The sequence below is a fragment of the Nomascus leucogenys genome, chromosome 6, assembly GCF_006542625.1.
Source record: "Nomascus leucogenys isolate Asia chromosome 6, Asia_NLE_v1, whole genome shotgun sequence".
NCBI classification, from domain to species: domain Eukaryota; kingdom Metazoa; phylum Chordata; class Mammalia; order Primates; family Hylobatidae; genus Nomascus; species Nomascus leucogenys.
In genome coordinates this window covers 4,906,404-4,930,105 of record NC_044386.1, presented here as the reverse complement: position 1 = coordinate 4,930,105, position 23,702 = coordinate 4,906,404, and the positions used below count along the sequence as shown (strand labels likewise).

General features: G+C 42.3%; 1 long non-coding RNA gene across 1 annotated transcript; it reads right to left on the bottom strand.

Annotated features, from left to right (window-relative positions):
• Nucleotides 1-215: 215 nt before the first annotated feature.
• LOC115835431 lies at nt 216-22,504 on the bottom strand. The gene is made up of 4 exons (XR_004030393.1): nt 22,148-22,504; nt 12,484-12,489; nt 8,205-8,210; nt 216-227 (listed from the first exon to the last, which is right to left on the bottom strand). It is a non-coding gene; the product is annotated as an uncharacterized LOC115835431 (long non-coding RNA).
• Between the last annotated feature and the right edge of the window lie 1,198 nt (nt 22,505-23,702).

The window sequence follows — 23,702 nt, the reverse complement described above, 5'->3', positions numbered from 1 at the left end:
GCACCCAAGGCAACCAGAAGATAAGAGGTGGGAGAAGGGCCTGTGCCTCCCATTCTGTCCTGTCTGACTCCCGGTCCTACCAGCATCATGCTATCCTTGCTTTTGCACCCTGGCAGTGGCAGTTCATGAGCAAAGCAGCATACGAATTCGGTCTGCAGTTTCTCTGACACATGCAGAGCCAGCCTCATAGCGTCCCCTCGGAGATATCAGCAAAGTTGGCTTCCCAGCTCCACAGAACCCTGACTCCAAGAGCAGAGGCCCCAGCACCAGCCCAGAAGGTCCCTTCTTCAGATGTCTACGTGTGATCTCTGGGCGGCAGCTCCTCCACATTTCTGAGTTTTGCTCACTCCTTCCTCTTTCCTTTGTTCTCTCCAGCCCAAGTTGTCAGCTGCTTCTTGCAGTGGCTCCTTCTGTGATATTTTAGTGTTTTGTTTTTACCTTTTCTCTCTTAAAATAATTTGGGTGTAATGTGGGTCTCCTGGCTGAACTCTGCCCCAGCCATGTGTGGAAGATGCTGTACTGTCCCGAGGAGCTCCCTGCAGGAGAGAAGCTCACCCCACCAGCCTGTTCTTTGACCCTGGACTATGACTCAAGCACTTTGGGAAGCCAGGTTACAAAGACTGCATCTTTTTCTCCTGATCCCTTCTCCTGCCCCAAGCTTGGAGGGATCACAAACAAGCTGGTGAATAAGGAAACTGTTGGAACAAAGGAAAAGCTTGTCATGCCCCATTCCCACCCACCCACACCCATCTTGCTAGCGTCTAAGAACGGCCACCAGCTCCATGTGTGAGAAGCTAAGTTGAAGACAGAAAATAAGTGACAGCACATCACACTGGACTTTGTGTTGTCTCAGAGTGACTGGAAAGGCTAGGGTGCATGCCCAAGACTGCATCTTCAGTAAGAGAGAGCCCAGGGGACAAATCCCACAGACAACAATGATTTAAAAACCAAGACATGGAGGAAGTGACTTTATGATCATCTTCTGCTCGGTGCTGCCCTTCCTGAGGTATGTGCTCCCCCTCACTCCTCCTTCCCCTCCTCCTCCTCCTCCTCCTCCTTCTGACCCACCTCCCAGTGAATTCCTCAGTTGTTGTGTGTGCCCAGCTCTCATCCTTCACAGTGCACAGCTCCAGGCAGCCCCTCTGCGAGATTGGGCTTGGCATGCAGGTGGCACCCTCTTGCCATCCCAGGCAGTAAATCCAACCAGTTCTCCAAGGTCCATTCAAGTCCAGTTTCTATGGGAAATGTCCTTGATAGTGTTTTGAATATCAAACTTTTCTGGTTTTTTGGGTATCGCTCTTGCTCCTTCCCTTTTTTTTTCCTTTGTCTCCTCCCCACATATAAGCAGCATGAGTTCTGTTGGTAAGATGGCTGTCTGCCTGTCCCACCACAGCCATCATGGTCACTGCCATCCCTGGCAGTCGGTTCTCTCCTGGGTTCTGCGAGGAGCATCTCCCTGCAGCATGCTGCCTGCATGTGCCCCTCTTCTCCCACTTGCTAGGGACAAAAACTGAGGAGGTTGCCTGACTCCTCTTTACTCCCACACCCTGTCACGGGGTCAGCCAGCCATAGTCAGCATGTGTGTGACTCCCAGCACCTCTCATTGTGTGCATCATCCTCTCCAGTCCTTGTGCCCTGACATCTGTCCCAGTGGGCAGAACCCACTCTACTTGCTGTCATGTCCCCAACACCCAGACCATGTCTCCTACACATCAGTTACCAGGAAATGATTGCTGAATCAGTGAGCTGAGTGAATTAATAAATTAATATATTAAACAGCTGATATCTGGGTAAAAGTATAATCCAGTGAGGTTAAAAACCAAAAGCTGCAGCAATCATGCTCCATGGTTTTTACCCAGATGAGTTGAAAGTTAACATCACACACAATCCTGCACAAGAGTATTTAAGCAGCTTTATTCAGAATTGTCAAAACATGGAAGAAAGCAAGATGTTCCTTTAGTAGGTGAATGGATAAATCAACTGTGATGCATACAGACGGTATTAGTCTGTTCTCACACTGCTATAAAGAACTGCCCAAGACTGGGTAATTTATAAAGGAAAGAGGTTTAATTGACTCACAGTTCCACAAGGCTGGGGAGGCCTCAGGAAACTTACAGTCATGGAGGAAGGGGGCAGCAACCATGCCCTTCACATGGTGGTAGGAAAGAGAAGTGTCAAACAAACAGGAGAAAAGCCCCTTATAAAACCATCAGATCGTGTTTCTCATGAAAACAGCAACATGGAGGCAATCACCCCCATGATTCAGTCACCTCCCGCTGGGTCTCTCCCACAACACGTGGGGATTATGTGAGCTACAATTCAAGATGAGGTTTGGGTGGGGACACATCCAAACCATATCACAAACCATGCAATATTATACAGTGCTAAAAAATAAATGAGCTCTCAAGCCATGGAAAGTCACGGGGAAACCTTAAATGAACACTACATTTACTAAGAAGCCAACCTGAAAAGGCTATATGCTGTATCATTCCTACTATATGGCATTCTAGAAAAGGGAAATGATAGAGACATAAACAAAAAAGTGGTTTCCTTGGTTTGAGATAGGGGAGGAAGGGATGAATAGAAGGATTTTTAGGGCAGTGAAAGAATTCTGTGTATCATGGGGTGGGTACATGTCTTACATTTGTCAAAACTCCTAAAATGTCCAACACTGAGTGAACCCCAATGTAAACTGTGAACTTTGGTGTGACACATAACAATGTGTCAGTATAAACTCATTGGTTATAACAAACGTACCACTCTGAGTGTGGTGTTGATAGTGGAGGAGGCTGTGCATGCATGGGGGCAGGTGGTATATGAGAACTCTGTCCTTTTTGCTTGATTTTGCCGTGAAAGTAAAATTGCTGTAAAAAAATAAAGTCTCTTTGGAGAAAAAAACAACAAAAACCAAGAGCAAACCTCCAGGCAGTGGGAGTAATGACAGGAAGTCTCCCTATCTGGAGTGAATGTGGCATGTTAAAGCATCAGAAGTCAGCTCAGGGAACCCAGACTATAGTGAACAAGGGGCCACTTGGTATTGGTTTACTTGAGAGGAGGGGTGGGACACAGGCCAGATCATATAAGGTCTTGTAAGCCAGGGTAGAAAAGTTTTAGATCTTTGAATAGGTTTAAGAAATGGAGTGTGGCATAATCTGATTTACTTTAAACATATTTCATACTACCTCTCATGGGAGATGGACTGGGACAAGGCAGCAGAAGAAGCTGGGACACCAGGGACCAGGCTGTGATCCAGGACACAGAGAATGGAGGCATGGCTGCAGTCCTGACAGTGGAGTTAGATGGAAATAGAAGGAGCGAGGATCCCAAATTGTATTCCAAAGAGGTTGTACTACATCCTACCAGCAGTATATATGAGTGTCCCAATTCCTCCCCTTCCTTGCCAACACTAGATGTAATCAGTCTCTTAATTTTAGCCAATTTAATATGAGTTTAGTAGTAATACCTCTTGTGTATTTCCTTAATGCACATTTCCTCAATTTGCTTTTCTTTTTAATTAATTATTTTGTTTTATTTTACTTTAAGTTCCGGGATACATGTGCAGAATGTGCAGGTTTGTTACACAGGTATACTTGGGCCATGGTGGTTTGCTGCACCTATCAACCCATCATCTACGTTTTAAGCCCCAAGTGCATTAGGTATTTGTTCTAATGGTCTCTGTCCACTTGCCCCCCATCCCCTGACAGGCCCTGGTGTGTGTGTTCCCCTCCCTGTGTCCATGTAGTCTCATTGTTCAATTCCCATTTGGGAATGAGAACATGCGGTATTTGGTTTTCTGTTCCTGTATTAGTTTGCTGAGGATGATGGCTTCCAACTTCATCCATGTCCCTGCAAAGGACATGAACTCATTCTTTTTTATGGCTGCATAGTATTCCATAGTGTAGGTGTACCACATTTTCTTTATCCAGTCTGTCATTGATGGGCATTCGGGTTGGTTCCATGCCTTTGCTATTGTAAATAGTGCTGCAGTAAACATACGAGTGCATGTGTCTTTATAGTAGAATGATTTATATTCCTTTGGGTATATAGGCAGTAATGGGATTGCTGGGTCAAATGGTATTTCTGGTTCTAGATCCTCGAGGAATCAACACACTGTCTTCCACAATGGTTGAACTAATTTACATTCCCACCAACAGTGTAAAAGCGTTCCTATTTCTCCACAGCCTCACCAGTATCTATTGTTTCTTGACTATTTAATAATCGCCATTCTGACTGGCGTGAGATGGTATCTCACAGTGGTTTTGATTTGCATTTCTCTGATGATCAGTAATGATGAGCTTCTTTTCATATGTTTGTTGGCCGCCTAAATGTCTTCTTTTGAGAAGTGTCTGTTCATATCCTTTGCCCACTTTTTGATGGGGTTGTTTGTTGTTTGTCTTGTAAATTTGTTTAAGTTCCTTGTAGATTCTAGATATTAGACCTTTTTCAGATGGGTAGGTTGCAAAAAATTTCTCCCTTTCTGTAGATTGCCTGTTCACTATGATGCTAATTTCTTTTGCTGTGCAGAAGCTCTTTAGTTTAATTAGATCCCATTTATCAATTTTGGCATTTGTTGCAATTGCTTTCGGTGTTTTCATCATGAAGTCTTTGCCTATGGCTATGTCCGGAATGGTATTGCCTAGATTTTCTTCTAGGGTTTTTATGGTTTTGGGTTTTACATTTAAGTCTTTAATCCATCTTGAGTTAATTTTTGTATAAGGTGTAAGGAAGGGGTCCAATTTCCGTTTTCTGCATATAGCTAGCCAGTTTAACATTTATTAAATAGGGAATCCTTTCCCCATTGCTTGTTTTTGTCAGATTTGTCGACAATCAGATGGTTGTAGATGCATGGTATTATTTCTGAGGTCTCTGTTCTGTTCTATTGATCTATATGTCTGTTTTGGTACCAGTAGCTGCTGTTTTGGTTACTGTAGTCTTGTAGTATAGTTTGAAGTCAGGTAGCGTGATGCCTCCAGCTTTGTTCTTATTGCTTAGGATTGTCTTCGCTATGTGGTCTCTTTTTTGGTTCCATATGAAATTTAAAGTAGTTTTTTTTTTCTAATTCTGTGAAGAATGTCAATGGTAGCTTGATGGGAATAGCATTGAATCTATAAATTAATTTGGGCAGTATGGCCATTTTCACGATATTGATTCTTCCTATTCATGAGGATGGAATATTTTTCCACTTGTTTGTGTCTTCTCTTATTTCCTTGAGCAGTGATTTTTAGTTCTCCTTGAAGGGGTCCTTCATGTCCCTTCTAAGCTGCATTCCTGGGTATTGTATTCTCTTTGTAGCAATTGTGAATTGCTCTCTGCTTGTCAAGCAGAATTGCTCTCTGCTTGTCTATTGTTGGTATAGGAATGCTTGGGAGTTTTGTAAATGTTCAACATACACGTATTATATGATGCAAACATCCCACTTCTACATATTGACCCAGGAGAAATGAAGACATTTGACTATATAAGACTTGTACTGGCTGGGCATGGTGGCTCATGCCTGTAATCCTAGCACTTTGGGAGGCCAAGGTGGGTGGATCATCAGAGAACAGGAGTTTAAGCCAGCCTGGCTAACATGGGAAAACCTCATCTCTACTAAAAATACAAAAATACAAAAATAAAAAAAAAAATAAACAAAGATGTTAAATAGTAAGTAAATCTCTACTAAAAATACAAAAATTAGAGGGGCGTGGTGGTGTGCACCTGTAGTCCCGTTTACTCTGGAGGCTGAAGCAAGAGAACTGCTTGAACCCCGGAGGCAGAAGTTACAGTAAGCTGAGATCGCACCACTGCACTCCAGCCTGGGTGACAGAGCGAGATTCCATCTCAAAAAAAAAAAAAAAAAAAAAAGACATACATATAAATATTCATGGGAACTTTATTTGTAATAGCCAAAACTTGAAATCAAGCCAAATGTTAACAGGTGAATGGCTAAACAAACAAATGTTAACTGGCGAATGGCTAAGCGAACTGTGACGTTCATTTTTTATTGTGGAATTGTATTGCATTCTATTGATAGTATGCAAATAATTCCCCAATAAAAAATGAATTATTGATATATGCTACAAAATTATTGAATCTTATGCTGCGTGAAAGAAGCCAATAAAAAAGAGTACATAACATATGATTTCATTTATGTAAAATTCTAAAAAATGCAAACTAATATATAGTGACAGGAAGCATATCAGTGGTAGTCTGGGGATAATAGGGAGAAGCAAGAAAGAGGGGTTACAGAAAGTCCCAAGGAAACTTTTGGGGATGATGATATGTTTATTATCTTAATTATCATGCTGATTTCATGAGCATATACATATGTCAGAACTTACCAAGTTGTGCACTTTAAATATGTGCAGTTTATTATGTGTCAATTGTACTTTAATAAAGATGTTAAATGAAAGTAAATGCAGGGTAATGACAGGGAATTTCAAATAAAATAACTGAAAAAAAAAGAAGAAAGAGTAAGGACTCATGCAGTTATTGCCAGCAAGGCGGTCATGGGGATTACATGTAGAATTAAGGAAAATAATCATGAGAAACTCCTGAGATTCCAGCTTGAACCACTAGAAAGTAAGAGTACAGAAGGGGTGGGAGGTTGTCATCCTGAACTGGGAATGAAGAATCAGCTTTGGGCAGGAAATTGAGATGTGTTACTTCAAAGATATCTGTAACTTAGAGGAGATTGTTTACTTTCTTTCTAGATTTAACAAAGAAAGATCACACAGCTCTTACAGACGTGGAGACTTGGAAGTTCAAGGTCTAGGGGCTACATCTGGTGAGGGCCCTCTTGCTGGTAGGGACACTCTGTAGAGTTCCAAGGCAGTGCAGAACATCGCATGGCAGGGACTCAGCAGAGATGGCCAAATTGGCTCTTAGTATAGACCTGCTCTTCTGAAAACCAACCCATGCCCTCTATAACCCATTAATCCAGGACTAGATTACTCCACTCACCTCTTAAAGACTCCACCTCTTTTTTTTTTTTTTTTTTGAGTTGGAGTTTTTCACTCTTATCCCCCAGGCTGGATTGCAATGGCGCAGTCTGGGCTCACTGCAACCTCCGCCTCCTAGGTTCAAATGATCCTCCTGCCTCAGACTCATGAGTAGCTGGGACTACAGGCGTGCACCGCTATGCCCAGCTAATTTTTGTATTTTTTGTTGTTGTTGTTAGTAGAGACAGGGCTTCACCATGTTGGCCAGGATGATCTTGAACTCCTGACCTCAAGTGATCCACCCACCTCAGTCTCCCAAAGTGCTGGGATTATAGACGTGAGCCACTGTGCTGGCCCTTCACCTCTTAGTACTGTGATATTGGGAATTAAGTTTCAACATGGGTTTCAGAGAGAATAAACGTTTAATAGCAACATGTTTGGCCAGAAATTTTCTTGTGGCCTCATCTTCCAGCCTTGACATAAAGAAAAACAGTGCTATACTTGAACAACACATTCCAGATATGTGCTGAAAGTTTCAAGACTTTTAGACAGTTATTCAACTTACACCATAGTGAAAAAGAGTCTTCACTGCGAAAAAAAAAAAAAAAGATAGGAAAGTATGAACCTCAAATGTCTCTTGAATATATCCTCTTTATTTATATTATAAATTTCTATTAAAAAAAAGAGATTTCCTATCTAGTAAGGGGCTTTACGAATGTTAAGAAGAAAACTTAAATGTATGTTGAAGTACAGGTTGAGACCTCTTTGAAAGTTCAGAAATAAGATATGAGAAGGACTTTTGCGAAGACATGTCATATCTTAGTCAGACTCTGAAAAACACATTGCAGGTTGTCAGACTCATCCTTGCTTTCAAGAACTGGCTAAGAAACACAAAGGTGTTGGAAAGGAAGAGGAAAGGAAAAATGCAGACGATGTTTCCTTCCCCCCGCCACCCCAGAAATATAAACAATCGTGGAGACTTTTGGTCAGGCAAAGTTATCTGAGATTCTGCCAAAGTCAGGTAGTTCTATCACTTAGAAATACTTCAGTTGTAAGAAACAGAACATTCAACTTCATTTTATATTACAGAAATGTATTGGCTCATGTAACTTGTCAGATCCAGAGTTCAGTGGATCTGACCCTGGGATTCTGTTTCAAGGATCAGACAAGCCCCCTCTTCATAATCACCTGATGGGTTATAGCCAGTCCTTGTTCTGCATCCCTCTGGGTTCTCATCCGCTAGGAAAGAACATCTATGCCAGCCACTAGCAAACAAAATCCTACGTTTCACTGTGTTTGGCTCACTTGGGTCAGGTCCTCATACTGGACCTCATGCCAGTCCTGCAGCTGAGAGAAGCCTGGGTCTCAGTCCTGTGCCCTGACCTACTGCAGTGAAGTCAGCTCCCCCTGCCCCATGGGCTGCACAAACAGACAAGGGCAGATACCTACATGGGGTCATGCTCAGAGTCAGGTTCCAGCCCCAGGTGAGGGCTGAGAGGAGCAGGTGGATGTGGGGCAGGGAGCTGCAAGAACACTCAACACTCAAGAGACATCAGGTAGATGAGGCATGCCTTTATTCAGCAACTCCCTCACAGGGTCAGTGTTACTTTTAATACGTTACACAATAGTGGTTGAGAGCTAGGTGGTGAGCTTCTCTATGTTATGCCCACATGGCTGTGATTATCTAAGTCATGAGACTGTGCGCCTGCACCACAAACCCTCTGAGTCATCCAGGCTGCTTACCTCAGCCTATGCCTGCTGCCCTATGCCTGATTAGCTGCAGCAGAGCCATGTTCCTTACGGATGGCATCAGGCATGACTACCATGGAAAGGCACTGGGTACTGGCCATTCCTGTCATGCAAGTGGCCACTACAGAAGACTCTGTCAGTAATAATGCCACCCACTTTCCAGCCCCACTTTGTGAAGAAGACAGAAACAGCCTTTTGGGTGGTCAATGCCTACCTTTATTCCTAAGATGACTGACTGTAATAGAGACTTAAATAGTAGGAAACCAGATTTGGGAAGGTAACTATGAAGGCAAACTCCATTAATTTGTCCATTCATTGAACATGTTTTATAGAATACTGTTTTGATTTATAGATACATTGTAGAAAAATTAAATCAAGCAAATTAATATGTCCATCCCCTCACTAACTTATTGTTTTGTGTGTGTGTGGAGACAGAATATTATAAATCTATTCTTTTAGCAGTTTTGAAATATGCAATACATTATGATTAACTATGGTCACCATGCAGTGCAGTAGATCACCAAAACTTATTCCTCTAGTCTAATTGAAATTTTGTATCTTGTTTAAAACATTTGTACAAATTTAGGGGTATAAGTGCAATTTTTTGTTACATGGATATATTGTGTAGTGGTGACACAGGCTGGGCTTTTAGTGTAACCATTACTAGAGTAGTGTACATTATACTCATTAAGTAATTTCTTATCCCTCACCCCTCCCACCTTCCCACCCTTCCTAGTCTCCATGTCTATTATCCCACTCTCTATGTCCATGTGTACACATTGTTTAGCTCCCATCAACTCCCCTTACCCTACCCCTTCAGCCCCCCACTCTGGTAACTACCTCTCTACTCTCTGTTTCTACGAGATAAGATTCCACATGTAAGTGAGATCATGCAGTATTTGTCTTTTTGTGCATGTTTTTATTTCTTGCAATTTAATGCTTACTAATATGGAATTTGGTAGAAAAATTAGTTGTAGGCAATAGTCCCTCAAGAACAAGACCATAGAACTGCTTATCAGCCTTGGTTGGATTTGAAGGCAGTAAGAACCTAATTACCACTAGTAAATGAGAACTTGGACGTATGACACACTAGGAAACAGCTGCTTAAATTATCACCTGTGGTCCCTGGGAATACAAAGCCTGTCGAAGGCAGACGGAGGACCCAGTGACTGCAGCAACATCATAGTGAGAATGAGGACTCTAAGGAGGGCAGGGGGCAGCTGCTCATGACCAAACTGAAGAGTTCAAAGAAAGAAAATGCCAGCTCAGGGGTTTACATTCTCAGTTCAAGGTATGTCCAGTGACAAGCCTCTAAGTCCTAAATGATTGCTTATCTCCTGTAGCTGCTGGCCTGATTTCACCAAAAATCCCAAATGGAGGCCAATCATGCACATGACTGAATTACAGAGTAAGTTGATTCAGAACTTCATTCACCAGGTCTTCTTTAGCAAATATAGGAAATTTTTTGGTTAGGAGTGAGAATAGGAGACAAGGGAATGAGGACTTCGGAGCTTCTCCTGCTAACAGAGGCTCCTCCTTTGATGAGGCCAATCCTACCATCACCTAATGTAGTTACCTTGAAAGAAAGGACAGTTCTTCCCATACCAGTTTCTACCTCCCCCACTACCTCTACACCTATAGTTATAATCGGATCCCCGTATACCCTAGAGGCACAGTATAGAATCTGACTGAGAAAGAAAGGAGTTACTCATCAATGTAATTACGATGTTTTACAATTTGTTTATATTTATTTATATTAATTTACATTTACTGATATTGAATTACAGAAGAAACTGGGTAATATGTCTTGTCATATATTATAAAGACATTAAGCCAGGGTAAAAGGAACATGAGTTTGGGCAAAATGTATAAGATATTCTGCAGTCTTTTACTTTTGCTAGATACCAGCATTCTTATTCTCTGTCACAATTTAGCCCTAGGGAACTTGATTACCTTCCTATTCTACAGGGCGGTATATTGGTTCAATTTCTTGATGACATCATACTTATTGAACTAGATAAGCCAAAAATATCCTGTCAATCACATGTAAGATGGGGCAGGGGAGATAAGCCCAGTGAAAATTTGCAAGGGCCGCCACAACTTTGGAGTTTCTGCTAGGCCAGATGTAACCCAACGGTGGGGAGTGAAAGTCAATTGTTGTTATTTGACAGCCTATAACTAAAAAATAAGCATTAAACTTTCATTCCATCTGATATTGAAATGAAACTCAATGCTCCTTTTTTATTTGGTCAGCCTTTTTTTTTTTTAATTTGATTTTGGAGGCAGGGTATACCTCCTTTAGGTATGCTGCTCTGACCCACTTATTGAGTACCTTGAAAATACAGTTTTAAGGAGAGCCTGAAGCAAGAGAGGGCAATGAGATCTGCTATCTGGTATCCCGGCTGATGCAATAGGAAGGACCAGATGCTTCATGGAAACTATCGCAAGCCTAGTGTCTTAGTCCATTCTTGCACTGCTATAAAGAACTACCTGAGACTGGGTAATTTATAAAGAAAAGAGGTTTAATTGGCTCATGGTTCCACAGGCTGCACAGGAAGCATGGCTAGGGAGGCCTCAGGAAACTTACAATCATGGCAAAAGGCAGCAGGCAAGCAGGCCCATCTTACGTGGGCTAGAGCAGGAGGGAAAAAGAGAAGGAGAAGGCGCTGCACACTCTTAAACAACCAGATCTTGCAAGAACTCACTCACTATCAGGAGAACAGCAAGCGGGAGATCTGCTCCCATGATCCAGTCACCTCCTACCAGACCCTCCTCCGACGTTGGAGATTACCATTTGACATGAGATTTGGCCGGGGGACACAAATCCACACCATATCACCTAGTAATGCTTTTTTGGAAAATAACTACAACATTTTTTTTTTCTGAAATGGCTCTTTGTTGCTCCTGGGCCCTGGTAGAGACCAGATGCCTAACTATGGGACATTAAGTGACCATAAGATCTAAATCATGAGTCACACAATTTGACTTTTATAACAGCACGGGGTGGAATGAAAGTGGCATATATGAGGCTGAGCATCCAGAGACTCATCTCTCAGCATGCCCACCAATGCCACACAGGTGTCTCTCTTTTAACCAGCCCTCAACTATGGCCTCCCTTGATTGTCTGAGGAAAACAAATGTTGATGCTAGTTTACAGAAGGTTCTGCATGGTATGCTGGTAACAGCTCATGAGAGATTTCTGCAGCTCTTCCCAGGTTTGCTGCAATAGAAGAGTAGTAAAGGGAATTTCTCCCAAGGGAAGAAATCGAGCAGAATATGAAATGTCTCATTTTTTTTTGGAAGGATACACGTCCAGTTATATGGCTCAACTGATTCACAGGAAGTCGATGGTAGGTTGGATACTTGAGGACCTGAAAGAAATAACCCTGGAGAATCGGTGACAAAGAGTTCTGTAGAAGAGGCAGAAGCACAGAGTATAAGATACTTGTGTTCTTTATGATTCTTAACCAAAGGACATCAATTTCAGATAAGTGTTTCAGGAACCACGTGGGGAGATGATCAGCCTGTGAAGGTCAGCCAGCCTTTTCTTATGCCATCTGTGTTTTCCCAGTGAGCTCAGGAATAAGACGGCCATGGTGTCAGGGATGAAGATTAAACATTAATTCCACAACATGGGCTTTGCCTCTTCAAGGCTGAGTTGGCCCATCCCTGCTGTGTGTGCCTCCTGTTAAGAGTAGACAATGTTGGGCTGGGCACAGTGGCTCGTGCCTGTAATCCCAGCACTTTGGGAGGCTCAGGTGGGTGGATCATGAGGTCAGGTGATCAAGACCATCCTGGCTAACATGTTGAAAACCTGTCTCTACTAAAAATACAAAAAATTAGCTGGGCATGGTGGCACGCACCTGTAGTCCCAGCTACTTGGAAAGCTGAGAAAGGAGAATCGCTTGAGCCCCGGAGGCAGAGGTTGCAGTGAGCTGATCGCACAACTGCACTCCAGCCTAGGCAACAGAGCAAGACTTCATCTCAAAAAATAAATAAATGAAAGAAAGACAAGAAAAAAGAGTAGACAACGTTGAGTATCATATATGAAGTCATTCTGTTGCGGGCAGACAGACATGCAGGGGAAGATTCGTTACCTAAGACCCTTTTCATTGTGGAAAAAAACAGTTATTTGTCCTCTCTGGAATAGATATTTTGGGTATGAAATGCTTCTGCCAATACTACCATCAAAAAGAATCCATTAATTCGATTATGGTATCCCATAAACCTTGTTTCTGACCTAATAAGTCATTTTCTAGCAAGAGAAGTGAAGCAATGGCCTTATTCCTATGGCATTCTGCAGTCTTCCTATTTATCTCAGCACATATGTGCAGCTGACCTTAACAAATGGGGGAGTGACCTCTTGCGTACACAGATAACATCCATCAGTGGCATCGTGTGAGATTGGGTGATGTCCTATAGTATGCAGTATGCACTTTGAAAGGATGACCAAGATGTGAAGCTGTTTTCCCAATGGCCAAAATATATGGGTCCCAGATTCCTGGAAGTGAGAATACACAACTCCTTTGTTATTACACCTAATAACCCCCTCACAAATGTTGAATTCTTGTTCCTCCAACTTTGTGCTTTCCTTGATTAAAAGCATCAGTTCCCAGATCAGAAAATGCTGAACCTCAGGTTATCATCAGCGAGATCCGTACTGCCAAACCAGTGGCAAAAGTTAACAGAAGACTACAACAGTGCAATATAAACAGGACCCAAAGGGCTCAAGCCCTTGAAGAATGAAGATTTCATCTATGAGGCAAATAGCCAAAGTGTTTTTTCAGTGGACAAAAACAAGTCGATTGTAAATAATTATAATTATGATCACTTATGGAAATGAGGCTTTGTAGAAATCACTGGTAGAAATGAGGACTATGCTAACTACAATTTCTTGCTCATTTTGTGAAAGATGTATTAGTTCCTTTTTTCTTTTTTCCTTTTCCTTTAATTTGATAGATGTGTTGGCAGTGATTGATGCCTTCACATAGTCTTTCGTTTGCAGAGATTATGACTGTCACTGGCAAGAACACCTCCAGTAATGAAGGTGCTGATGGACAAGACCCTGGATAGCCCTTCTTTTGCAGAGAAGATGGGGCTGCTTTTCATCTGTATGAAGAATAAATCCATTGTGTTGGGCAGGATCATTTGTTGTCATTCAGTATGGCAGCAGGTTCAGTATAGAATGGTGTGCAGTTGCTGAGTTGCATATACAGGTTTCTGTGACACTTTTGGTGGATCGACACTCCATTCTAACCTCTTCCGTAAGCACAGCTTTTCAGAAAGGCCTTCCAGAGTTATGCCTGGAGCCCAGGGCACAGACCACTTCTCTAGCTTTTTGACCCTACTGGAAGCATCTGATTCTCTGCATTAAACCCCTTTCTATTTAAGATAGCTAGTGATTCCTGCTTCTTGCCTCTTAGCCTGAGTATGGCTTGGATACTTTCTTCCAGTGCTTTGGAAGAAGACACAAAAACTACATATGAACTCTCCATTTTTCCCAAGCTGGTTTTTCAGTTGATCTTCCTCCTTTCTATCAATGATAGCTCATTCTCCCTGTCAGCTCTCTGCTGACTGTTTTCTTCATGCCTTCTCTGAATTCCTCTTTCTTCTCATCCCTACTGCCTCACTCCTAGCACAGGCAGGCTCCATTACCACACAGGTATACCCAGCATCACCTACTCATCTATGATGTGGCTTCACTCATCCCATTCCGCATTCTTTTAGAGCTTTTAGAGCTTTGACACATTCATTTTCTTAAAAAAAAAAAAAAAAAAAGAAAGAAAAAAAAAAAAAAAACTGGACACAGTGGCTCATGTCTGTAATCCCAGTGCTTTGGGAAGCTAAGGCAAGAAGATTGCTCGATGCCAGCAGTTTGAGGCCAGCCTGGACAATACGGTGAGACCCCCATCTCTACAAAAATTAAAAAAAAAATTATCAACTGGGTGTGGTAACATACACGTCTAGTCCCAGCTACTTGGGAAGCTGAGGCAGGAGGATCACTTGAGCCCAGGAGTTTGAGGCTGCAGTGAGCTATGATGGTGCCACTCTACTCCTGCTTGGGCAAGAGAGTGAGACCCTGTCTCAAGACAAAGCAAAACAATAAAACAAAAATAAGCATGTTATTTTCATGTTTTAAAAACCCAGTCACTAAGGTAAACTACAAGACAAAGCCCCCAACACCATAGTATGGAGTTAGCAGCCTCCCCCTCTGCTTCCCGCACATCTTCGAAGCCTTATTACTGATTGGTACGTTACAGCAACTCTCAGCCCCCTGGTCATGCAGCAGATCATTCTAGCTGTGCCCTCATTCCAAACATCTCCCTCCTGGAGAGTGCTGACTGGCTACCTTCATCTGCCCAAATTCCACCACCTTTGACTTCCTGCTCAGGGCCCACCTTTCCCATGATTTGCCCCTAATTTATCTAGCTCAGAATAACCACTCTGTCCTATGAACTCCTACAGGATTTAGAAAAGAACTGAGCCATGCATTCAATCTCACACTGCTTTGTGCTATCTCTTGGATGTTTTTGTTTGTTTTTATGTGTTTTTGTTTTGTTTTGTTTTTGGTTTGTTATCTCTTAAACTGTTCTACATTCTTTTAATGTGTAGGTTATAAATCCTGAGAACCACAGATTATCACTGTGTCATCCACAATGCATGTTACAAATCGATTCATAAAGCAGAGTTTAATCCATAATTATTCAACTGAATGGACATTTGGGAATCGTGGATGGGGAAACAGCTCACGCAATCAACCCTGGAGGGTGATGGTAAATACTGTGTGTTCTAATGTCAGCTCAGTTATGCGTGTCTTCTGTGCATAAAGTGTTTTTTCACTTATATCTGAGATTTCCTGCCCCCCGAATGGGGGTAAGTCTATTGACTTATTTATCAGGAGTCCTGTGAAGTGCAGCATTGTTTGTAAAGCATCTCCTTCCTCTGATAAACAGCAACATGAAGAGACCAGTGTATCTTTCCTCATGAAGTATGTTTAAGTCATGGATCTAAAATTTGAGAGAAGCAAAAGAAATCCAGTAAATTTTGAACTTGACAAAGGTGACCTCTTGTCCTTGAACCAAGTGGTACTAATTTAGAAAAGAAGAAAAAAAAATCCTTGTTTCTGCCAGAGTTTATGTTTTCAATTCACTTATCCAAAGTTTTGCTATTTTTTTGTTGTTTTTGAGGGGAAACTCCTATATCCCACTAGATTGATGAAACTCCCATATGTTATAGGAGTAAAGTACGTGGTTTCCTCATCTAAGCATCTTCCCAGAAAAGTAAGTGTTTGTGTTAGAAATCAACACACTCGATCCTAATTTATTGAACAAGCTAAACATCTGCTCCAGGCCAGGCACTGCTCTGGGGAAGTAGAGATGGCGGAGATGTACTCCCTGTCCTCAGGGTGTTCACACACTGGCCAGGTGAGCCCCTTGCGAGTTATGATGCTCCCCACCGAGCACAATGACAGACGCGCAGGGGTAACAGGGCAGGGTCAGGGCAGAACTTTTCACCGGACATCCAGGCATACTTCACAGAGGAAATAGGCCTTGAATTCTGAGCTGGAGGCTAAGACAGGATTTTGCCAAGTACTGAGCCATTAGAGTTAGCACATTCCCAGGGGAGAGGGAACAATTTTGGCAAGGGCACCTGGCATAAAAATATTGGCTTAATGAAGGGAGGTGTGTATTAGCACATGGCTGCAAGGAAGGTTGTCTAGGGAGTAATAAGGAAAGATTACGTAAAAGTGGGTTTCAGGGGTCTTTAAGTTGCAGGGAAGGAATTTGGGAAGCAAGAATATTGAGTTTTGTGGGAAGTCAGGGAAGGGCATGGAAGGGATTGGTATAACAATTTGGACTTCCAAGAAAGAGACCTTTCTAGGGATGGATTTCTTTTTTTCTATGAGACAGAAATAAAAACCCACAGACTACAGTGGATGATTCATGCCAGTGTGTGGATTTATATGTACATACTGTGCAAACGCAGGACAGTGTAACAGTAAGTGGAGCAGAAGCTAAGGGGCTTGCCTTCTAGAAATACTTGACTTCTAGAAATTTGCATGGTGTGATGCAAAGACGGAGACTCTTAGGACACAACCTCTTACTGTGTGGCCGTGGCCAAATAACCTTTGAAGAGGGTCTTTATTCACACATCATAAAATGAGGGCAACAAGACTTTCCTCTGTGTTGAGGTAATTGCATATATAATGTATCTGGCTGACAAATTGGTTCCCAGTAAGTAATAGAAGTTAAAATATGAAGACATAGTCAAAATCTCAGTACTTGTTAATTTCTCTCTCCTCCTTTGCTGCAGACTGAACTTTCATTGGAAGTAGGTCCACATGGTTAACAAAATGGCCTCCTTGTTTTTTCAAAAAAAATTTTTTTTAAAGGCTCATATTGTGCCCACTTTCAAAATTAACCCCAGCGTACAGTAACTGGCACACTCTTTCTTCCAGTGTGGAAATGCACTCCTACATGGCTAGTGGGTGTGCAGATCAGAATTCTGTGGGCTAATCGCTTGCAGCACACGCGGTTGTCCCTTAAGGAATTCTTCTCCATTTCCTTTTGAACACACCCGTGGAAGTCATTCTGGGTGTGGCCTTTGGAAGTCTTGTGAAGAAAGTGTCCTGTCCAACAGCTGCCTTCTCTATAGGTCACCCAGGGTCTCCCCTCCCACCTCACCACTGCTCTCTCAATGTCTTGGGGTAACTTCTGGGTTTTCTATGAAATGGGGGCCTCCCAGAGGCAACAGCCTCACCCTGCGACACGATCTTCTTTCCTCTGATTCACCCAGGCATTTTTGGTGGGCTGAGTGTTGAGAATCAAAACATCTACACCCACATTAGTTTACTGTCTACACTAACGTCCATTTATTCTTCCACTGTCTTAACCAACCTGACATTGCTACTGCAGCTAACTCTTGCCCAGGAAGATTAAACTTATCAAACAACATTTTTGCTAATTTCAATGACTTCTCCAAAATTAACTTAAATCGACATTCAGCTAGTCAGTTTACAATAAAGACATTGGACCTTCTCTATTATACCTTAGGAGAGGTATACACCCCTCCCAAATGAGTGTATCATGAACACTAACCAATCCTAACCACCCTCCCCTTTTGAAAACCTGCCTTAAACTAGACAATGAAAACCTCATAAATATCCCTCCTTTGTCCCACCCTTTCCAAGATGAACCTAAGACAATCCAGATGGTGTTCCCCTCACTTTGGTAAACAACAAGCTCATTTTTGCTTTATCACCAGCCTGCTCTGGTAGGACTTTTGGGGAGCAGGATTTGGCAGCAGAAATGCCATCATGGCCAGGTCATTGCAGTTGCTTTGGTGTCCTGTGCTCACTGTTGAGTGCACATCTCTTTGAGGACTGTGCAAGGCCATATGCAAGGTGGTTAAAAGTGTCTGCCATGGATCTAGATGCCAACACTGACTAGCACCATCATCTGGTAAGCCCTGTCTCTGTGTCTGCGGGTGGTGGGCTGAATAATGGCTCCAGAGTTATCCACTGCCAACCCCTTCTATCTTGTATGGCAAAAGGGACTTTGCAGATATAATTAGGCTTAGAGATCCTGGGGTGGATAGATTGTTCTTGATTATCCAGAAGAGCCCTAAATCTAATCACAAGTATCCTTATGAGAGAAGGCAGAGGGGAGTTTGATAGAGAGGAGAGGCAATGTGCAGACAGAAGGAGAGACTGGAGTGATGCACTTTGAAGACAGAGGAACAGGCCACAAGCCAAGGAATGCATGTAGCCAACAGAGGCTGAAAAGGCAAAGAAATGTGTTTTCCTCTCAAGCCTCTAGAAGGAGCCAGCCCACACCTTGACTTCAGACACTGGAATGAGACCAACTTTAGGCTTCTGACCTCCAGAACTGTAGGTCACACCCAACACATTCATGTTATTTCAAGCCAGCAGCTTTATGGCAATTTGTTACAGCAGAAGTTGGAAACAAATTAACTCATTTTTTTTTTACAACTTTAAACTTCATTATAGACACAGAACCTATCTCCTAGGGTTTGTACGAAGGCTAAATGAGTTAATTTATGTAAAGCACTTATATCAGTGTCCAAGATATAATAAGCAGACAATAAATACTGAGAATTGTTATTATAGGTCTCATATCTCTAATACTGAGTGTTGTATTATGTCTATGAGGCTGCATATGGGCAGGGTGTCTGTCTGTCCCAACTCTGGGAGGCAGTGGTTGGCACAGTGCCGAGTACCCCACAGGGCCTCCATGACTATTTGCTGACAGTCAGGTCAATGGATGATGCACAGCTTTCTCTACCATGCCAGAGATTCATCCCTTAAAATGCCTTGCTAGTGAAAGAAACCAATTGAAGAGGTGATTCTAAACAGTACAAAGCCCCGAAGTTATTTCTGTTTGGCTTTGAAATAAACTATATAATGTTAATGGCAGTAGAATTATCTTCCTCATTTTGTCTTAGTCTTATATAATTCATTTTTCCCTTGATAAGCAACCCAAAGATGGAAGAAATAGCCTGGGTTTGTACTGAGTGGAAGGGGCCAAAGGAAGTGAGGAAGGGGAAGTCAGCAATGGACACTTAGCAGAGACAACGGAACAGTGCAGGCACTCAGATATTCTACCCTTATACAGGAAGCAACCTGCAGGCCCTGTGTTATTCAGTGTTCTCCAGAAAAATAGAGCCAATTGGAGACAGATAGATGGATAAAGAGAGAGAGAGATTTATTTGTTCATTTACTTATTTATTGATTAGAATTGGTTCATATGATCGGAGGGGCTAGTGAGCCCTAAATTTGCAGGGCAGGTGAGAAGTCTCAAAATTCAGGTAAGAGTTGATCTTGCAGCCTTGAGTCTGAGTTCCACAGGGCAGCAGGCTGGCACCTTGGCAGGGTTTCTGTGCTGCAGTCTTGAGGCAGAATTGCTTCCTCTTTGGAACATGTCAATCTTGGCTTTTGAGGCCTTCAACTGATTGGATGACCCACCCACATGAATTTGTGAATCACATTTTAAAAATGGCTTCACAGCAGCATTTAGACTGGTGTTTGATCAAACAACTGGGCACCATTGCCTAGCCAAGTTGACACATGAAGTTAACCATCATAGGCTCCAAAATGCCTAAGAGGGAGCTTACACGTTTTTATATTCATCATTCTTCTGATGGCCCCATGAAAACCCACTAGAAAAAAATGAAAGACATAAACTTGGGGAAGCCAGATGGAATTTTCTTTTCTTATTTATTTATTATCATTATTTTTAGAAAAAGTCTTGCTCTGTCGCCCAGGCTGAAGTGCAAATGAGCAATCACAGCTCACTGTACCCTCGACCTCCTGGGCTCAGGAGATCCTCCCACCTCAGCCTCCTGATTAGCTGAGACTACAGGTGCATACCATCACACCCAGCTAATTTTTGTGTTTTTTGTAGAGACAAGGTCTTGCCATGTTGCCCAGGCTGGCCTTGAACTCCTGGCCTCAAGCCATCCTCCTGCCTCGGTCTCCCAAAATGTCAGGATTGCAGGCATGAGCACCCGTGCCTGGCCAGATTGAATTTCCAAAACAATTCACCACAAGTTCCCCTTACATATCTTACAGACAGCCAGCAAGTCCATCTTAAATATGGCCTAATTTATGTTTTCAGATTTTTAGGATGTGCCTAAGGATGTCCACATGATGAATACAGTGTGGCTGTTCTAAGCCAGCTTTGAGGGTGATACGCACCTTTGCTCCACACATTAGTGAGGCTCACAGCAAGTTAGGTAGATGGGATCTGAGTCTTGATCAGCCATCAGCATGTGGACAGTGGCTATTTGTAAGATTATGCTGGGTCAGTCTCAGTGGTTTAGCTGGAATTTTCTGTTCTTACTGTCCTCTTCTATGTAATACCTGGTTCCTCAGTTGTGTCCCAAATGTGTTAATAGTTATAAATAATGTCTGACCATGCACACAAACATGGGCTTCTCTTGCAGTATTTTTTTTCTGTCAATATGTTCTGCTTTATTTCAGGAAAGTTCTCTTCCAGCTCTTTTTTAGTGAGGCATTTCATGAAAATCTCATTTTGATCCTATATCTCTTTTCTCAATTTTTGGAAAATTCTGATAGATTTTCTGAAGATCCAAATTATGCCAGGCTACAGTGCTTTGCCCTTGTTTCTTAGGATGTTTAATTAAGGAAAGATAGTCCCCAAGGCAGGTTTCCAGAATTCTGCCTTCGCATGGTGTTGTAAGGCAATCTATTTCTCCTTTGCACAATAAGAGAAGCTTCCCGTGACTGACTGTAATCCCTGAAGGAACAGCTGGGAGGCTTGACCGGCATTGTAGTAGCCAACTCATCATTGGATTGTATTACATGATACATATTATGTTGTAGCCCACTTCCATTACGTCTTATCAATAGGAGCTGTATTTGCTATTATAGGAGGCGTTATTCACTGATTCTCTCTGTTTTCAGGCTATATACTCAACCAAGCCTATGCTAAAGCTCATTTTGCTATTATATTTATAGGCAGCAATTTAACTTTTTTCCCACAGCATTTCCTCGGCCTATCTGGCATGCCTTGATGCTATTCCAATTATCCCGACACATACACCACATGAAACACTATCTCATCCATAAGCTCATTTATTTCCCTGACAGTAGTAATTCTAATAATTTTCATGATCTGAGAAGCCTTCACTTCAAAGCGAAAAGTTCTAATAATTGAACAAGCATCTACCAACTTAGAATGACTATATGGCTGCCCCCCACCCTATCACACATTCGAAGAACAAACCTAAATGAAAAAGGAAGGAATTGAACCCCCAGAGACGGGTTTCAAGCCAATCCCATAACCTCTGTGACTTCTTCGATAAGATATTAGTAAAATTATTTCATAACTTTGTCAAAGTTAAGTTATAGCTTAAGCTCTATTTATCTTAATGGCCCATCCAGCTCAATTAGACCTTCAGGATACCACATCCCCTATTATGGAAGAACTACTTACCTTCCATGACCATACCTTTATAATTATTTTTCTAATCAGTTCCTTACTTCTATACAGTATTTCTCTAATATTCACAATAAAACTGACTAACACCATAGATGCCCAAGAACTAGAAACCATCTGAACTATCTTGCCTGCCATCATCTTAGTCTTGATCGCCCTCTCATCTCTGTGCATCTTATATATAACAGACAAAATCAAGAACCCTTCTCTCACCATTAAAACAATTGGGCATCAATGGTATCGAAGCTACGAATATACACATTATGAAGAATTAAGCTTTGACTCTCATATACTTCCAGCCACAGACAGAGGTGATCCTATCTTATATCAATACTTATTCTGATTCTTTGCTCACCCTGAAGTCTACATCCTCCTCCAACCAGGCTTCAAGATAATTTCCCATATCATAACATAGTATTCTGGAAAAAAAATAACCATTTGGATACAGGGGCATGATGTGAGCTATAATATCAATTGGTTTCTTAGAGTTTATCATACGGGCTCACCATAAATTTACAGTAGGCATAGATGTAGATACACGAGCCTACTTCACCTCTGCTACTATAATTATTGCTATTCCCACTGGCATCAAAGTTTCTAGCTGACTAGCTACACTTCACGGCGGCAATACGAAATGATCCCCTGCAATGCTCTGAGCCTTGGGGTTTATTTTCCTTTTTGCAGTAGAAGGCTTGACCAGCATTGTACTAGCCAACTCATCATTGGATATTGTAATTACATGATACATATTATGTTGTAGCCCACTTCCATTACGTCTGATCAATAGGAGCCATATTCGCTATTATAGGGGGCTTTATTCACTGATTCCCTCTATTTTCAGGCTATATACTCAATCAAGCCGAGGCTAAAGCTCATTTTGCTATTATGTATTTTTTACATCTGACTGAACATGTGGTTTGAAGCCATCTTTCATTTTTTATTTATTTATTTATTTATTTAGATGGAGTCTTGCTCTTGTCGCCCAGGCTGGAGTACAATGGCACGATCTCGGCTCACTGCAACCTCCGCCTCCTGGGTTCAAGCGATTCTCCTGCCTCAGCCTCCTGAATAGCTGGGATTACAGGCACCCACCAGCACGCCTGGCTAATTTGTGCATTTTTAGCAGAGACGGGGTTTCGCCATGTTGCCCAGGCTGGCCTCGAACTCCTGACCTTGTGAAACACCTGCCTCAGCCTCCCAAAGTGCTGGAATTACAGGCATAAGCCACCATGCCTGGCCTTGAAACCGTCTTTCAAAATGTGGTCTTTTTGCAATACAGCTGGGATGTCTCTGCCTTCCCCACCATGCACCTTTGTAAAGGGGCGGCTTCTGTCTCATGGGTGTAACAGATTTCTTCCCTGTGTCCCCTTTCTCTTCTGTCAATGAATCATGGGTGACTGTCAGCTGGGGAACCGCTCTCAGTGTCTCATGTACTGAATGCAACATGGACACAAACTTATGATAGGGCCAGGTGGGGGACAGCAAGAGGTGAGCACCGGAAATTGCATGAGCTAGGAGTCACTGGCTGGTAGTGGGTGAGGGACACGTGATAGGGACAGTTTAGCAGATGGATGAGGGTGGAAATCCAAACCCTGACAGCTGAGAGGGGGCACAGACCTGTTTCCGTGGGGACAAGTGTCCACTGGCCCTGGCCAGGCTGGCCTCCAGGGGGCATTGTTGGAATATGCAATCACCCCCAAGCACTTCAGCTTGAAGAAGATCCTGGACACAGTTTGTTGTTACCACCTCAGAGCATTTAGATGGGACATAGTGGGTGGAATTGAAGTTAAAAACCCATCCACCATTTCTAGTTAGTACAGTAAGCTCCTAATTTACAGAAATGCTTGTGAAATTGAGAATCATGATAAAATCCTCATCCCTCCTCCTCTTTTGACCAAATCTTTCTAAAATGCACAATTATAATTTCTTATCTTTTAGTACATAGTAATTATGTTATATGTGTTATATATACTATGTAAATATAGTTCATTAAATCATTCTTTGGTGTTTGAAGATTTTCTAATTCATTACTTCATTCCAGACATCAATGACA